This window comes from Xiphophorus hellerii, chromosome 15 (assembly GCF_003331165.1).
Source record: "Xiphophorus hellerii strain 12219 chromosome 15, Xiphophorus_hellerii-4.1, whole genome shotgun sequence".
Taxonomy (NCBI): Eukaryota; Metazoa; Chordata; class Actinopteri; order Cyprinodontiformes; family Poeciliidae; genus Xiphophorus; species Xiphophorus hellerii.
Genome location: NC_045686.1, coordinates 24,953,424 through 24,969,123, shown reverse-complemented (window position 1 = coordinate 24,969,123; position 15,700 = coordinate 24,953,424). Strand labels below are relative to the sequence as shown.

The following is a 15,700-nucleotide window of genomic DNA, read 5'->3' as shown; positions in this document are numbered from 1 at the left end:
CAGGTTTTTGCTGCAGATGCCAATTCCAATCACCCATAAGGGCCAATCACTGCCTATCACCCGGATTGCCTGCTCATTTTTAGGTATAAATGTTACTTTGTGATCTGGCAAAATTAAAAAAAATCATCTGGTAATAAATTCACCTAATTTAAACATAAAACTTGCATGTTTTGCCTGGATGTATTTTGCATAATACATGCAATACAATACAAACAGCTATTCAGTCAAAAGGACAACTGAAAAATTCACAATCAGAAAAACAATATTTAACAGTAAGGTTCTTAACAGCCTAAATTATATATGAGTCAAATAAATCTCACAATACTGACTATAACAAATAATGTCAAGTAAAAAAAGAAACATTCATTCAAAGTCAAATTCAGGTTGCATTCAAATAAACAGTCTTGAGTTACTAAATACAAACTTCCTGAGAACATGGCAGCTGATTAATGCTGGTTCTGATTGGCTGTTTCTGACCGAGCTGAGTAATTCTGCAGAACACAGGAGGAGGCAGAGAAGATTGATACTTCTTTCCCAGATTATCTGTCTTATGTTAGGACATAGTGAAAGTTTCAATACATATTTAAAATATTTTGGGAGTAATAAAGTTGAAAGGCTTATCCCAATCCCTCTGAAAAGGACACACAGTGGTACTATCATGTAGATATTTTGACCAAAGCTTCCTGCAGACATTCAAGAAACCTTATTCTGTTTTTATTCCAGTTTACAACTTAAATCACAGTGAAACTAATGGATATTTTTTCTGTATGTCCTGGTTTATCACCGAGGTGTCAGTTTCGCTATGCTTGCACATGACTGAAAATGCAGTATGACTCTGCCGCTTCCTCTACACTTTGATGTCCTCCATGCTAATAGTATAAAGCCTGTTAACAGAATTGATTTGATGTCAGCAAGAGCTCTATGTCAACTTTCCAGTTTAATACATTATGCAGTTCATGAAGCTGCTCTCTTAACAGGAATATGTAAAAAAAAAAGTGAGCATTGCTAAGAGGAGCAATCTGTCTGCTGCACTATGATAATTCATAATTATATGCAGTCTCCCTGAGGGCAGTGTCCTATGTTAGAAATTAAAACATCTCCAATGAGTGTTTCCTTGTTCAAACCAAATGAGCTCTATCCAGAACAAAAACCATTCCAACCAAACCAAACCAAAATAAGCTGCATCCTACAGATTATGAAAAACACACACACTCGCTGACAGACACGCGCGCACACACCCCCACATGCACGCAGGCACACGCCCACCCCCCCACACACACATATTTGCATTTCTGTTTTTGTCTTGGTTTGTTTTCACTTCAGAAAACTGAAAACCTGAAGTGAAAACTGAACCCCCTCCCACATAACTGCGTCACTGTCACCAAGTCAGACAACAACAATTACCCTGATTACAGAAATATCCATTATACTGAGTAGTTCAGTGAGCACATAATGTCAATCACTAGCCTGGTGAAAACCAGTCCCTTGCTCTACACTTTGCTTCCTGCAGAGGCTCTGGGCTCTTGGTTGTTGAGAAATGATAGCTTTCTGGAGGAGTGGACTGTGTTCAGGTTTTAAAATTTACCAAGTCGCTAACTTTTGCCAGAGATGTGTGTAAAGTGTCAATTTGACGCCAAGAAGCTTACTGGAAATTGTCTGCGCTGTAAACAGTCGTCCTCCACTGCAAAAAGAAGTGCTGATCTGAACGAGGCTGTTGTTAATGTTAATTTAATATTTAGAAGTGTGACCAACACAGACTGTATGTCTTCCTTCACTTCCTTCGCTGCCATTGCTAAAACTACAGGAAGACTACAATTCTAAAACAGCACAGAAAATTGATGTCATTATTCATAACTCCTCCTTATGTTCGCTGATTGGCCCGGTAGAAAATCTACTTGTGTAAATCCAAATCAAGAGGAGAAAGTTCAGACTGTCCTGAAAGTGAGAATTTACTCCAGTGGAATTGCACAGCAAGGCAATGGCCAGGTTAGTCAATTACTATTAATTTATATAAATGCCTTTTGGTTACTGAAATATTGACCATGATGCTGATTACCATAAAGTAAAACAAATACCATTTATTTCATTCCCAAGGGCCTTATGCATCTCGAACAAGAAAAAATCTTGGTCTATGTCAGAGAAGGTTCAATGGTTAAAAATGTTTCTGCGAAGTAAACAATATAATTTAACTGAATCTGACATTGTATAATGGTAGTTTCCACTAAACCTGTTTTGGAGAAAAGGAACAATGAGTTGATTCATTCCACAGTCCCACAACATTACTGTGTCAGCAGATTCTCCTAAAAGGAGAAAAAATCTGCAACGCATAAAAAAATTGTAAGTTCCTTCACATGAAAGCAAAACTTCATGTCATAAACAAACTAACATATCATTGTACTGTATGTTATTTGTTTTTTTAAGCTGGTAGTCGAATATCCACCAATATTCGACTACCAGTTGTTATTATTGTTGTTGTTGATGTTATTAACATTGTTAATATCTTTCTTTTGCAAGTTTGAATGAACAACATTTGAAAAGCAAATTAATAAACTTCATATAAGAAAAAAAGTCAGACTAATTAAAAACATTTACCATAGATTATAAATATAAGATATAAATCCAAATGTGAAACTGAATATTATTTGTGTAGTCAAGAAATATATTTACAGATGCGCTTTGCATATCAGTTTGTTTTTGTGTTTAGAGCAATAACATCAATAAATATATTAGTACATGTAATTTTAAAAAGAAACATAAGTTTTTCACCTACACCTTCACACTCCCTGCAAACTATTAAATCCTCACAGTCTTACATGGCCCAACAGATCCACAGGTGATGAATAAGTTCTTTATGCACACCACCCACTCCCACCTGGGAATCTTTTGTAAAGATTCTGTTCACACAGCTTCAATTTATATTTCATAACTATCATAAAGCTCTGAAATGCATTTGAACATCAAATACATCTTGGAATTCTTGTCACTTCCGACCACAGATGTTAAGGATCAAAAATGTCACCTTGTCCACACTGTGGACATCAGGAAGAAAAATACGTCCCAGTCTACTCTTAACAGGGCAGCGAGACAGACAGTCAACTGCTTCGTGTTTCTAGGGGTCAACAACAGAAGGACTGAGTTACTCACTTCACATGCTTAAAATCAGCAAGAAAGAGGCTATTTAAGAGAAGATACTTACCATTGACCCCAGTTAACTATCCCATCTTTACTGGGCAAGAATGTATCACAGCTGGAATGTTTTGGAGTGCAACATTCCACATAGGGCTTGGGGCAACAAATTAGCAAAATAATTGATATATAGATATAATCAAGACTAAAAAACAAAAATAAGTAATTACTTAAAGATATTGATTTGCATAAAAACAATATAAAATGAGCCCAAGTTGTTGCTCTTCTTCTGATAGCAAAAACATGGACAGTCAGCCCCTCCCTTCTCTTAGTGGCTCGCCTGCTGCTGCTGGAAGTTTAAAACTCTGCTGACATGAAAAGATGAGCCTGTGTGACTCTTTATTTGAGGAGGTACTTTGACCTATCGCCCAGATCAAAAGGAAATGACAAAGGATGCCAGAATCCATCAAGATGCATTTCCGTGTGCAGAGTCAGCAACACTCTTTAATTTATAAACATGAATTAAAATTATAAGGATGTCCCCCAGCAGACAGCTCCATTGACTCCTAAGTAATGGAGTAATGAGCAGCACACCTCCTCCATTACTTCTCTGTTTAGTTGGAAAGGCATTAGCTGCTAATGTGCTGAATAATAAACGCTAACAAAAGGACCCAGACTGAAACTGAAAATGAGAACAGAAACTATCAGAACCTGTAGCAATCTACCCTGTTGACGGTAGTTGATCACCACAGACAAATTACCAGAAGAATGAAATGAAAATGCATGCTTCTAGAAGAACCAGATCTATGTTTACACTCAACAAAAACAAAAAACAGTCTCAGGATGAAATAATCCTTATAGATGGATGTTGATTTGGCCTATACTGCCTATGGCAGTAGAAATATTATTAGGATTATGTTTTTCTCATTACAAAAAATCGTGCTATCATGCTATCTATCGAGATTTGAAACTGGTATGGAGTATTTCTATAGTATTGAGATAAATGGTTATTGTGGTAATGAAGACCTCAACAGACAGATCTGTTAAAGAAGTTACTCTGTTTGAGCATTTATAGCAGTACACTGACATGCTGAACATTTTTTAAATGAATATTCATACAGTTCCTTATTTTTAAGTTGAATTGTTAGACTTAAATTAATTGCTATTTAATTTATTACATCAGTATGCAAGGATTATAATAAAAAAATTGTAAAACTAATGCTCAAATTGTTCTTTACTATCAACAAAAATAAATTAATTAATTCTGTCTCTCACATTTAGGGTAACTGTCACCCTAAATGTGACAGAATTAACTGTAACACTGTTACCTCACAATTAAATGTTCTTTATTGTAAGATAAAACTCAAAGCTTTGAGATAGTGTTTTAAATAATAATAATACTAAAATGTAGATTTGTGCAAACTCCTGTTACAGCCACAGAGAAAAATGCATTGTGTCATCGTTTACCGTCACGTTCCCGCTGTGTGCACCCAAAGAGGAGGAGGGGTCGCGGTGAGATTGGAGGAGGCAATGAGGGACCGGAGAGGGGGTCGCGCTGACGAACGAGGGGTGGGATTTGAGCTAGCGGCCAGCGGGGCGATTCTCGAAACTCCACTCCGTGCGTTCCACTGAGTACGCGCGCGCTTCCCGCCCACAGCAACGCAAAGCAACGCGCGCCTACGATGTTGTGAATGAGGGAGTGGGGTGACGTCAGCGGCCGAATGTCAACAATGTAGCCACTGAGAGTAGGCGTTCCAGTTGAGTGTAACAAACAGCGGAGACGGAGCGGCAAGCCGCGAAGGATCACACAGCGCACATTGCTACAGGCGCGCACGCGCGCGCACGTCAACAACAGACCGTAGAATTACAGACTGGGTTGTTTTTGTTTTTTTTACGTCGTTCGTGTAATCGAGAAAAAACACACACGGTAGTTGCGGCGACTAGAAGGGACTCACCTTCTGCAGCCGGGAAGCTTTGAGGAAACGACAAAGCGAGCCATCATGTGAAAGAACTTATATGGGAAACAGACAAAAGGGCTGGAAAACGAGAGAAATAGAAAGTTAAAGGTAAGCTGGCATGCACGTTTATTGACGCTATTTCTGCCTTGTGTGTCTCCGGTTTTTATGTGCCAGCCTCCTCAGAATCTCTGCCTCAGAATGTATTGTTGATGCTGCCAAGACCGAGTTGCAAACTTGCATAAGTGTCAGAGACGTGGCCTCGAACCACGCGAGTTTTCGTTGAGTTTTGTGGACTAAAAAAAGGCACTTATAGAATTAAAAAAGTAGAAGAGGGAAACCACACGCACGAATATTGAAAGCTTGGCGTGCGGTGCGAATATTGAAGGGTGTAATGTGTAGGGGTGTGAACGCGGGTTCAGGAGTGAAACACAACTCGGTACCACATCCTGTTGTGCTTTGAGTCAATTCTCCTTGAGCTCGGCGGCCGTTTTTCCTCTGTTTTAGAGACGTAGATGCGCTGGTGATCCCAGATCAGTGATTCTGGCAGCCGAATGCTTCCACCCAGCCCGTGCAGCGTCACTGACCCTCCACCCCTCTCACTTAATAAACGTTTAAGTTCACCCACACACTGATTTAGAATTATTCTTTTGCATTTTTATCTTTAAAAAGGACGTGCATTTAACGTTCTCCACCTCTTTCTAGTAGGGTCACACACACACGCCCACCCCTGCCCACACACACATTGAGGACTGAAAGCTATATTTGCTGCGTAAGGGCGAGCCTTGTTTGCTCCGACCGACTCATTTCAATCGTTTCTCTCCACTGGGTCGTTTCGGAGCCGCGTTTTCTCTGCTGCGTTTCCTTTGATGTGAAGCAGATCTGGAGCAGGTCGCGACGCCCACGGCTGTCCACAAGCAGCCTAAGAAGCGGCTCTTTCTAAGGCAGCTACAAGCCGTGACTGTCAAAAATATGCGCCCGTCTTGCATTGTCATGTGAGTGGATGCTGCAGTGTGGCTTCGTCAGTCCCCCCGTCAACCTCATCATGTTGTCAGGGATGGAGGGGGGAACGTGCTGGGATGCAAGACGCGCATAATTGATCATTTCTACAGTGTTTGAGAAGATTCCTTGTACTAAGCAGTTCTGTGTGAGATCTCCTCGTTCACACACTCCATAGGTTGAAATCTCGAATTGCGTTTGACTTGTGGTTTCCTTTTGTTTCAGAATAGAATAGAATATACTTTATTGATCCCCAAAGGGAAAGTGCTTATATGCTGACAGCTACTCCATCCAAAGTGTTAAATATTGGTAAATACAAATGCAAGCACAAGCAATATAACATTTATATTGAATATATATATACATATACATAAGTGTGATATTGTAAATAATTTATGACTAAATATAAAATAGATACACAAATGAAATAATAACAAGAACGCACAGAATAATATAATATATTATTCGACCAAGTTCAGATGTTGAGTGGACTGTGACGGCTTTGTTCACTTTGTTAGGGTTGAACATGCACGTGTGCGCGCACGGACCGTGTGTGTGTGTCTCTGGCAGCAATGCAGTGTCCTCACTTGTTTTAGTGGGACATCGGTCTGTCTGCTGTCTGACCGTGTGGACGCGATGAAGGACCGGAGTGAAGCTGTGATACAGCACCGCCAGCAGCGGTGACATCCTCGGCATCCTTTGTCTGCTATAATGCTGATGCAACACAAGTGGCGAGAGGGGGAGGAGGGAGGGCGGGGGGCATCATCGCCCACCATCCTCCTCATCCTCCTCATCCTTTCATCACTCGCCGCATCTCTGCTCCGTCCTTTCTCCATTTAGATTCCACCTTCTGGTGCGTGGGACGCGCTAATAAGGATGTAATCAGTGTCATTTTTAAAAGGCAGCTGACGTAGAAAAACTTCACTGACATGGAGCTGGCTTTGCAGCACGTGCGTGGTGGCAGCGCTCATGCGCAGTTTCACGCACCGAGTCCTTTGTTCTGTACAGTAGCCCCCTGCTCCTTTCTTCTCTCCCACGCAGAGCCCATCCAGCTCCGTTACCCGGAGTGACTCAGGCAGGTTTAAATGTCAGTCATAGCCTGTTGCTATATTTGTGGTTTATATAGAAGAAACTGAATAAATGACAAACATATTTATCAATATGTTTTTATATTAACATTAATATAATGTCCATATGTGGGTAATTAGACATATTCCTGTTGGCTGATCATTATTGTACTTAATCTGCAAAAACAATATTTTTGTACTTTTTGCTTTAGGAAATTATAAACACAGGAAAAAACTGTTCCAACTCAAAGCCAATTCTGTATCTTTAGTTCAGTGAAAATTCATTCAATTACAAGCAGCACTGTCAGATTCAGAGTTATTAACATGTTAAAGTCATTCATGGACTCAGCTTCAGGTCATCATGAAATTAGTTAAAACTTTAGTTTGAATCTTTCATTTGATCCAGTTCTCCAGAGCAGGACCGGCTCTGGATGGCTCCGTCTGCAGCTTCTTATGAGTGGAACATCTGATTTCCAGTCATTGAATCTGACTTCCCACAAGCTCACTGTCTGTTCTATACTTTGAAAAAATATTGACAGATCTGGAAGCAAAACAAATCTTTAAATCTTTAAATAACAGCCTATAATTGTAATACTTTGAAACAAAAGGCACTGCATGTTTTTACAGAACAAAATTCACCAGTTGCATTGAATTGCTGCTGAGTTATTGCATCACTCACCTTGTTTTACCCCCTTTATAATTCTGTAATCTAAAGCTTCGTCCAGTCAGGTGATCTGTCCTGGAATCTGGACGAAATTGATCTGAAGTTGCTCTGTTACCCCCCAAAAATATCTGGTTACAGGAAAACTGACAACAAAAGACAGGTTTGTGCATGAGTACAAACAATTATTTGTAGCTTTATAGTTTTATTGGGGGTCCTGTATAAAACTTTACAAAGATAGATGAAAACTATATTTTTAGCAGTAAGTAGAAAGGTAGTGGAAACAAGACAGGAAATGTAAAACTCAAGACTTAAATTTTGCAAAAAGCACTTCCATGTTCCTTTTGTTCTATGAAACTTCTCCAATAGATTTTATATGCTGACAAATAATTTGTTACACATTCAGAAATTTTTTAATTAGTTTAAAAGCTGAACTTGCAACTAAAATCATTAATTTACAATGAAACATTATAAAGACAAACTGTTAAAGATCCTTTTGAAGTGATTTTGTTTTTCACTCATGCAGTAAGTTATTTTTCTATCTTTTGTTGATGAGGGAATTTAGAGAATGACTTCACTCTGGTTTAATCACCAACAGGTATTTGAAAAAAATTATCATATTTGTTGTAAACCTTAAAAAGCAAAATATGACTTCTATAGTTGGAAGTTACATCTCTATCTGCTTGAGAGTTTTTATTTTACAAAATAAACAGAACTAAACATGTTCTTTAATCTGAAGTACCTCCTCTTTTTTTTTTACTCTGCTCATCTACATGAAAAAAAACAGACAGTACATCCTTTAAAACAGATGAATAACAAGTTTGGACTTATCCACTACTATTATGTAAGCTCCATCCATTAACTGCAGCTTGGTTTGGGAACATTTCTCAGTCTGAGGGAGTTTTTTGGGGATCCTAGCATAACGAGTCCCTCAGGGCTGGCAGCTGGAGCAGAAATCCCACAAGGCAATAGCAATCTTCTAAGCAACCCTGCTGACCCACCACTTTTTTCAGTCTGTGCATGCTGAACTGGAGCATCCAGGGTTAGACCCCCCACCCTCCACCAGGCCCCAACTCTCCACCCCTTTCAGTTATCTGCTGAGCCGGGTGATTCATGTTTTATGTTTCAAATTAAAACCATAATGAGTGAAGAAGCTCCTTGTGTTCAGAAGTAATCAAGCACTAATGGGTTAATGATTCATGAAATTGCAGCTGGAATAGATGTGACTGAGTGATATCTCCTGAATGCAGATGCATGTCACAACAAAACAATGTAGTCTCTAAGCGTGAATCGTCATATTAAGTTGCTTTTTTTATTTTAAAAGGAGCAAAATGTGACTAACCTGACTGAGAGAACCTTATAGAAAAAGTTGCACATTCAGGCACTGATTTTCCTCTTTTTCTGTGCTTTTCCTGTGGGACACTCATCAACTCACGCTCAACATCCCAAATCAGTTCCTCAGCCTGGAAAGAGAGGTGGGGGGATATATTCCCCTAACTCCTCCACGTCAGCTTGAAGGCATGTCAGCCGTGTGAGGATGGAGCAGGACTGTTGAGTGGAGCGTCAGATTCAGCACTTTACAACAGGAGCTATTGTTTCCCTTCTTGTTTCAGTACAGCTGTCCCTTCCTCACTTCGTCATGTTGTGGCTGCTTCATCTTCTCCTGCCACCTCCAGTGGTGGTTTTGCTGGACACATAAAATCAGATTGCAGTGTCCCGGGTGGGCCCACGTCCCTCCAGTCTGCAGCTGTACGGTCTGCCTTTCTGTTTGCAGCTCAGCTCAGGTACTTGCAGAGAAGCAGGCAGATTTCTTCTTGCTCTGTTTTGTTTGCTTGTTGTTTTGCTCTCTTTGTGTCTCAGAGATATTCAACTTGTGTAAATGATCTTGATGGTTCCATCAAACCTGCCTGATGGTCTCATAAGCTTGTTGCTCTGCCTCAGGTGGAGAGCATGACCTTCTCAACTCTCCCATGCATCTCAGTAAGATCAGGTCTTACTGAGCTAATTAAATGATGCACATCTGAACCTAATAGCTGAGGAATTCAAACACTGTAAAAGAGGTTTTTGTCAAAGTGACTCAAGATCTTCAAGTAGTCACGAGGGATCCTTCCCAGATATCATTAACTGCGGTGGGCTTTCCTGATTTTACTGGATTGTATTCGATCATGTCAAGGTGAAGGAGATGGTTGGTCCAGGGTCAGTGTTCTACTGACCCTGGTGCAGTCACATGCTCAGCCAGAACATACTGGACTGGAAAGTAACAACATGAAGGGCTGTTCTGATTTCTCTGGTGATTGGTTGGTTTCAGAAGCCCACATATTTGTACATGTATATATATATATATATATATATATATATATATATATATATATACAGTATATATCATTATTATTGGAGCTTTGCAGCCAAATCCAAATATCATTCAATATGTAAATGTTAAATGTACAATTAAATGACAGTAAAGTCTGCCTATGTCATGTCTATGTAAACCATCATATTGGCTTACGTATGTGGATATGTAGGTATATGGAAGAGGGTGTGTGCATATACGTAGGGGTGTGTATGTATGTGTGTATATAATTTGATGACTGCTCAGCTGAGGGCTTCAGCTTCTTCTTCTCCTAAAACATTGTAGTGTTCAGAGGTTAGACACACTGTCTGAATCTGCAAACTTATGTGTGTGATCACACACCAGTTTGCATGCACAAGGGGTCAATATGGCTAGGAGATTTCTGTTTGGAATGAAAGGAAAACATTTTCTAGTCGTTTTGCCTTAGATAATAAAATGTTAGCAAGCCTCAACAAATCTCTGCATGGGATGATTATAATTGTCTTTTTCATATTTACCTGATCAAAAGGGTTGGAGAACTTTCTTAAAGTTCTCCAACAGCTGCAGTTAAGTTAGAATAAACTGGCTAATGTCTTTCTAAGGAATCAGAGTTTTCTCTTAAAAGACACACAGGCAGCATAGATATTACAGGAGTAAACTTCCAGAGACCTGAAGCATTTTGTAGTTATTACAAAATAAACATTGGATTTGAAATTGTGACAATGTGAAATACAAATTTCAGTATTTATCAATACATCAACATGATTGAAAAGGCTGAAAATGTGCTTGAATTAGACTGGATTCTGAATGATCCACTGACTGAATATTGCAAAATTTATTTATTTATTTTTTATCAGCTGTGGAAATTTAGACCAATGGCTGTAAGGTGTGTTGTTCACCAGAGAGGCATTAAAACTCCAGGCTATGTCTGAATCATATTAATAGTAACCCACTCACCTCCGGTGATGGAAGTGGTGCAAACATGTGTAGTTATGATCAACTCTACTGTTTGTTATCTGTGGCTGAGAAACATTAAAATTCAATCTTATGATCTAAGAAAAATGTCAGAGACTAAGGCAGCTTCTCCCTCCGTGAAATGTGTTTACTGGTTGAGGAAAGTCACAACAGCCTTCCTGTTCAGCAGATTAATGAGGAGCTGATCTTTTATAGACCTATTTTAGATGTGAAACTATGTTTGCCCACAACCTAACGTCTGATGTTTACTGGATTTGAGGGTTCTGCAATATAAACTTAACAGTCAACACATGATGTTTATGTTGCACAGAAAGAACACAGTGCGCCTATTTTAGTAATTAATGATGAAATGGATGAAACAGCTGGTAAAGAGCCAGAGAGGGAATTTTACAGTAAGGTTATCGTCTGAACTCTGATAGCTCACATGAGTTCATCAGCAGACAGGTACAACACAGCATCAATGTAGACACAGATAGGAAGAAAAGTTTTACAGTAAATTTAACAGCTAAAGATGCGGCATTAATAACAGTACACATTCAAACATAGCTTCCACCTGTTCTGGACTACAGCTGAAGACATCATCAGACTGGAAAAGTAGATCAGATCAGTGTGTCATGCTGTGGAACATACATGTCTGACACTAACTTTAGATAATAAATTGCAGCCATCTTGTAGGAGACTATCAGATGTAAAGGAAATCTACTTCAGAAGAATGTTCCACATTATTAAGCAGGCCACAGGTTTCAAGCAATTTTGGAAAGAGAAAGGATCTCTGCTGACGAAAATCATTAGATAGTGCAGTGCCGTATGACAAGGTATGAAAACATTAGATATTTAACGAAAACTGAAGCGTTATCGTACTGTGAAGAGATTTATGGCTGATTCAGAACAAAGATGGGTTTGAATAGATAAAGGCAAAATGAGGAAGGTTTCTGTTAGACAAATTCATCGGCTTAAGAGAGCAGCTGTTAAAATGCCCTTACAAAGCAGCATACAGTTATTTGAAGCTGCTGGTGCCTCTGGAACATCAAGGTGGAGGATCTTCCAGAGGCTTGCGGTGCATGAACCTACTATTGGGCCCCTAACCAGAGCTCACAAGCAGAAACGGTCGCAGTGGGCCCAGGTGTTCAGGAAGATTAATTTTCAAACAGACTTGTTCACTGATGACTGCTGTCCAAACCTGTATGGTCCAGATGGACGCAGTAGTGGATTGATGGTGGATGGCCACCATGTCCCAACACGACTGTGACGTCAGCAAGGAGGTGGTGGAGTCATGCTTTGGGCTGAAATCATGGGGAGAGAGAGAGAGAGCTGGTCGGCCCCTACAGAGTCCCTGAAGGTGTGAAAATGACCTCAGCAAAGTATATGGACTTTCTGACTGATCACTTTCTTTCATGGTTCAAAAAGAAGAGCCGTACCTTCAGTAGCAAAATCATCTTCATGCATGACAATGCACCATCTCATGCTGCAAGGAATACCACTGTCTCATTGGCTGCTGTGGGCATAAAAGGGGAGAAACTCATGGTGTGGTCACCATCCTCCTCTGACCTCAACCCTATTGAGAACCTTTGGAGTTTCCTCAAGCAGAAGATCTGAGGGTGGAATGCAGTTCATATCAAAACAGCAGCTCTGGGAAGGTATTCTGACATCCTGCAAAGAAATTCAAGCAAAAACTTTCCACAAACTCACAAGTTCAATGGATGCAAGAATTGTGCTGTGATATCAAAGAAGGGGTCCTATGTTAACATGTAACTCAGTCTGTTAAGATGTTTTTGATTGAAATAGCTTTTGATTTTAGTACATGTGACCACTTAATGCTGCACAACGACCGTTTGCAGTTCTTTATAATCCATAAATTGTTTAGAAAATCTGCTGTGCATAATAATTTAGGACAGTGCATTTTGAGTTTTTTATTTCTGAAAAAAATACTGTTCTCATGGGGAGCTTTGTTCAGTAAAATTTGATTTATACTGCAATAGTTCATGACTTGAAAATTATACTGACCATCATTTGCATTGACCATTTAAGAAAATATCACTTGAATAATAATTTGGAACACCGTGTATTTAAAAATAATTTTTCCACAGTGATATTTTTGCTCATTTCCTAGAACCAAGATATATTTCTAAGACAGATAACTCAGAGGGTTATACTTATTGACTAATATGACATTTGGGGCATATAGTTATTTTTATTCATGGAAACTGAAGTGTTTGAATGTTAAAAAATAAACTTGATTTAGCACATTAACGTTTAATGATAGACATGAACAGAGAACTCTTTATACATATTTAAATGTATCTAAATTTACGATAGGATGTCATATTGACATAAATGCCATAAAAAAAGACTGAATTAAAGATGAACATAAAAAGGCAGTGTGTGAAACATTATATTTCTGTGAAAGCATTATATATCTGATTTCCCAAGATTTCTTGTGATCTTGTGTGTTTATACATGTATGTATGTATGTATGTATGTATGTATGTATGTATGTATGTATGTATGTATGTATGTATGTATGTATGTATGTATGTATGTATGTATGTATGTATGTATGTATGTATGTATGTATGTATGTATGTATGTTTCTTTGTTTGTTTTTTGTGGAATAATCTTGGAAGAATGAGGAAATAGTCTATTTATCAGAGATCCTGACCAAAGTTTAATAATAATCTTAAAGTGTTTTTCTGATACTTGTCAAATCAATCACAACATGTGATCACTAAAGAAGTACTAAATTCTCCTTTGGGGTTTTCTATGGAAGTAAATGAAAAGCAAATGAAGTTACGGCTAATCGACAAAAATGTTCCTATACATTTAAAAAATTTGGTTTATTTTTAAAATAAGAAAACCTGCAACTTTTGTGTGAATTTTTAAAAATATTAAAAATGTGACTTGTCTAGAGCAACCTGGAATTTATATTGATCATGTTATAACCATGAGGTGGAGTTATGTTAAAATAATGAACTGCTAGTTTGACATCAGAAAGTAGTATCAGTTAAAGATCCCCAGTCTTCTTCTATCTGCAGTTGGTCACAGTGGCAGAGTCATTTTCAAGAAATCAACCCAGGTTAATGTCTTTCAAATAACTGCATTATTATTGTTATCATTCCTCAGGATTGCTGAGATTATTCATATTAAACAGGGTTGTATTTCCAGTGTTGCCATATTTCAGGCAAACAGTGTTTCACTTTAATCTAATCACACACACAGGCTTTATCTCTACAATCAGCTGTTTCACTCATTACAATGGCAGCTGGGTATTTTAATAAAGCGAGACAGAAGAACTTCAGTGTTGCTGTGAGGTTATGCTTCAATCTATATAAAGAACAATTTCACCCTAACAGTAATATAATCTTTAACAACATCACTCTGTTTTTAAATTTAAGAATAAGTTTAAAATTACATCTTAACACTGACATGGCTTTGAAATAGTACCATTATAAATAAATGAATAAAGTAAAATTACATAAACATTTTAACTCATTGAATAAATTCAGTGACACAGTCAGGTAAATCACTAGAACTTGTTCTGTCACCAATGAAGAACTTATTCAGTGGAAGGGTGTTTGATTCAGAGCTAAATTCAGATATTGGATATAAAATAGTAAACACTTCATGTTTTAAAACATTAATCTGGCTTCAAGGGGCTTTGCAGAACCGATGGAAGTGCTGTAGGTCAGAAACATCTCCTTCTGTTGTTGGGAAGTTTTGCAGCATTCTGTTTTTCTTCTCTTGCCTGTAAATAAGATACTAAATATACAGAAAATGTTATGCAGACAAATAGAAATTTAAAAAATAATTTTTTGCAGATAAAGTGTGCAATCAAGCATGATTGTACATTTAGATCTGAAGGCATCCGGCTCTATTTATTTTTGACAAACTGGAACTTTGAAAGCTGCTTGTGCTGCTTTTGTCAGTTAAACAGCTTCCTGCTGCTTCAGCTGAGCCTCTCTTATCACTCCTACTAGGTTTGCACCTGACAGCAGATAGGTATTAGCCAATGGTCAATAACGTTTGAGTTTCTTAAAATAAACACGTCTGATTGAAAAGTGATATTCAGCGTGGTTTTCTCCACTTCTGCACAGGCAGGGGAAAGCTGCCGTGTTTTTTCCTCTGAAGTGTGAGATCATATCCTTCTATATGGCTCTCTTTTGTTCTGCTCACTGACATCGCACAGAGAACAATGAAACAGTAAGATGCTTGTCAGTAATGGTGCAATCATCAGTACATTCTTGCTTTTGCAGAGAGATTTGTTTAATATTTATTTAGTGCATAATTATGTGTAATAAAATAATATATAAATATTATTTATGTGTAATAAAAAATATTTATCTACCTAACTATTTATATATAGATAGTACATAATCTATATATTATGTACTATATGCATACATACATACATGTATGTATATATACATATAAATGTATTTATATATATATATATGTATATAAATACATATATATTTACTGTATATATACACTGCCTGGCCAAAAAAAAAGTCACCACCTGGATTTAACTAAGCAAATAGGTACAAGCCTCCTATTGGATAAGTACTGCATAGGCGATTATCTTTCAGCTGGC

General features: G+C 38.2%; 1 protein-coding gene across 2 annotated transcripts in view; it reads left to right on the top strand.

Moving 5' to 3' along the window:
• The first annotated feature begins 4,602 nt into the window (after nt 1-4,602).
• Nucleotides 4,603-15,700, top strand: part of bach2b (BTB and CNC homology 1, basic leucine zipper transcription factor 2b) — an 84,532-nt gene continuing 73,434 nt past the window's right edge. Inside the window, exon 1 of one of the 2 annotated variants that reach the window (XM_032584404.1) lies at nt 4,603-5,192. The gene's annotated coding sequence lies outside the window, so the exon portion shown is untranslated. The remainder of the gene's footprint in view (nt 5,193-15,700) is intronic. The other variant, XM_032584403.1, reaches the window with a different exon arrangement.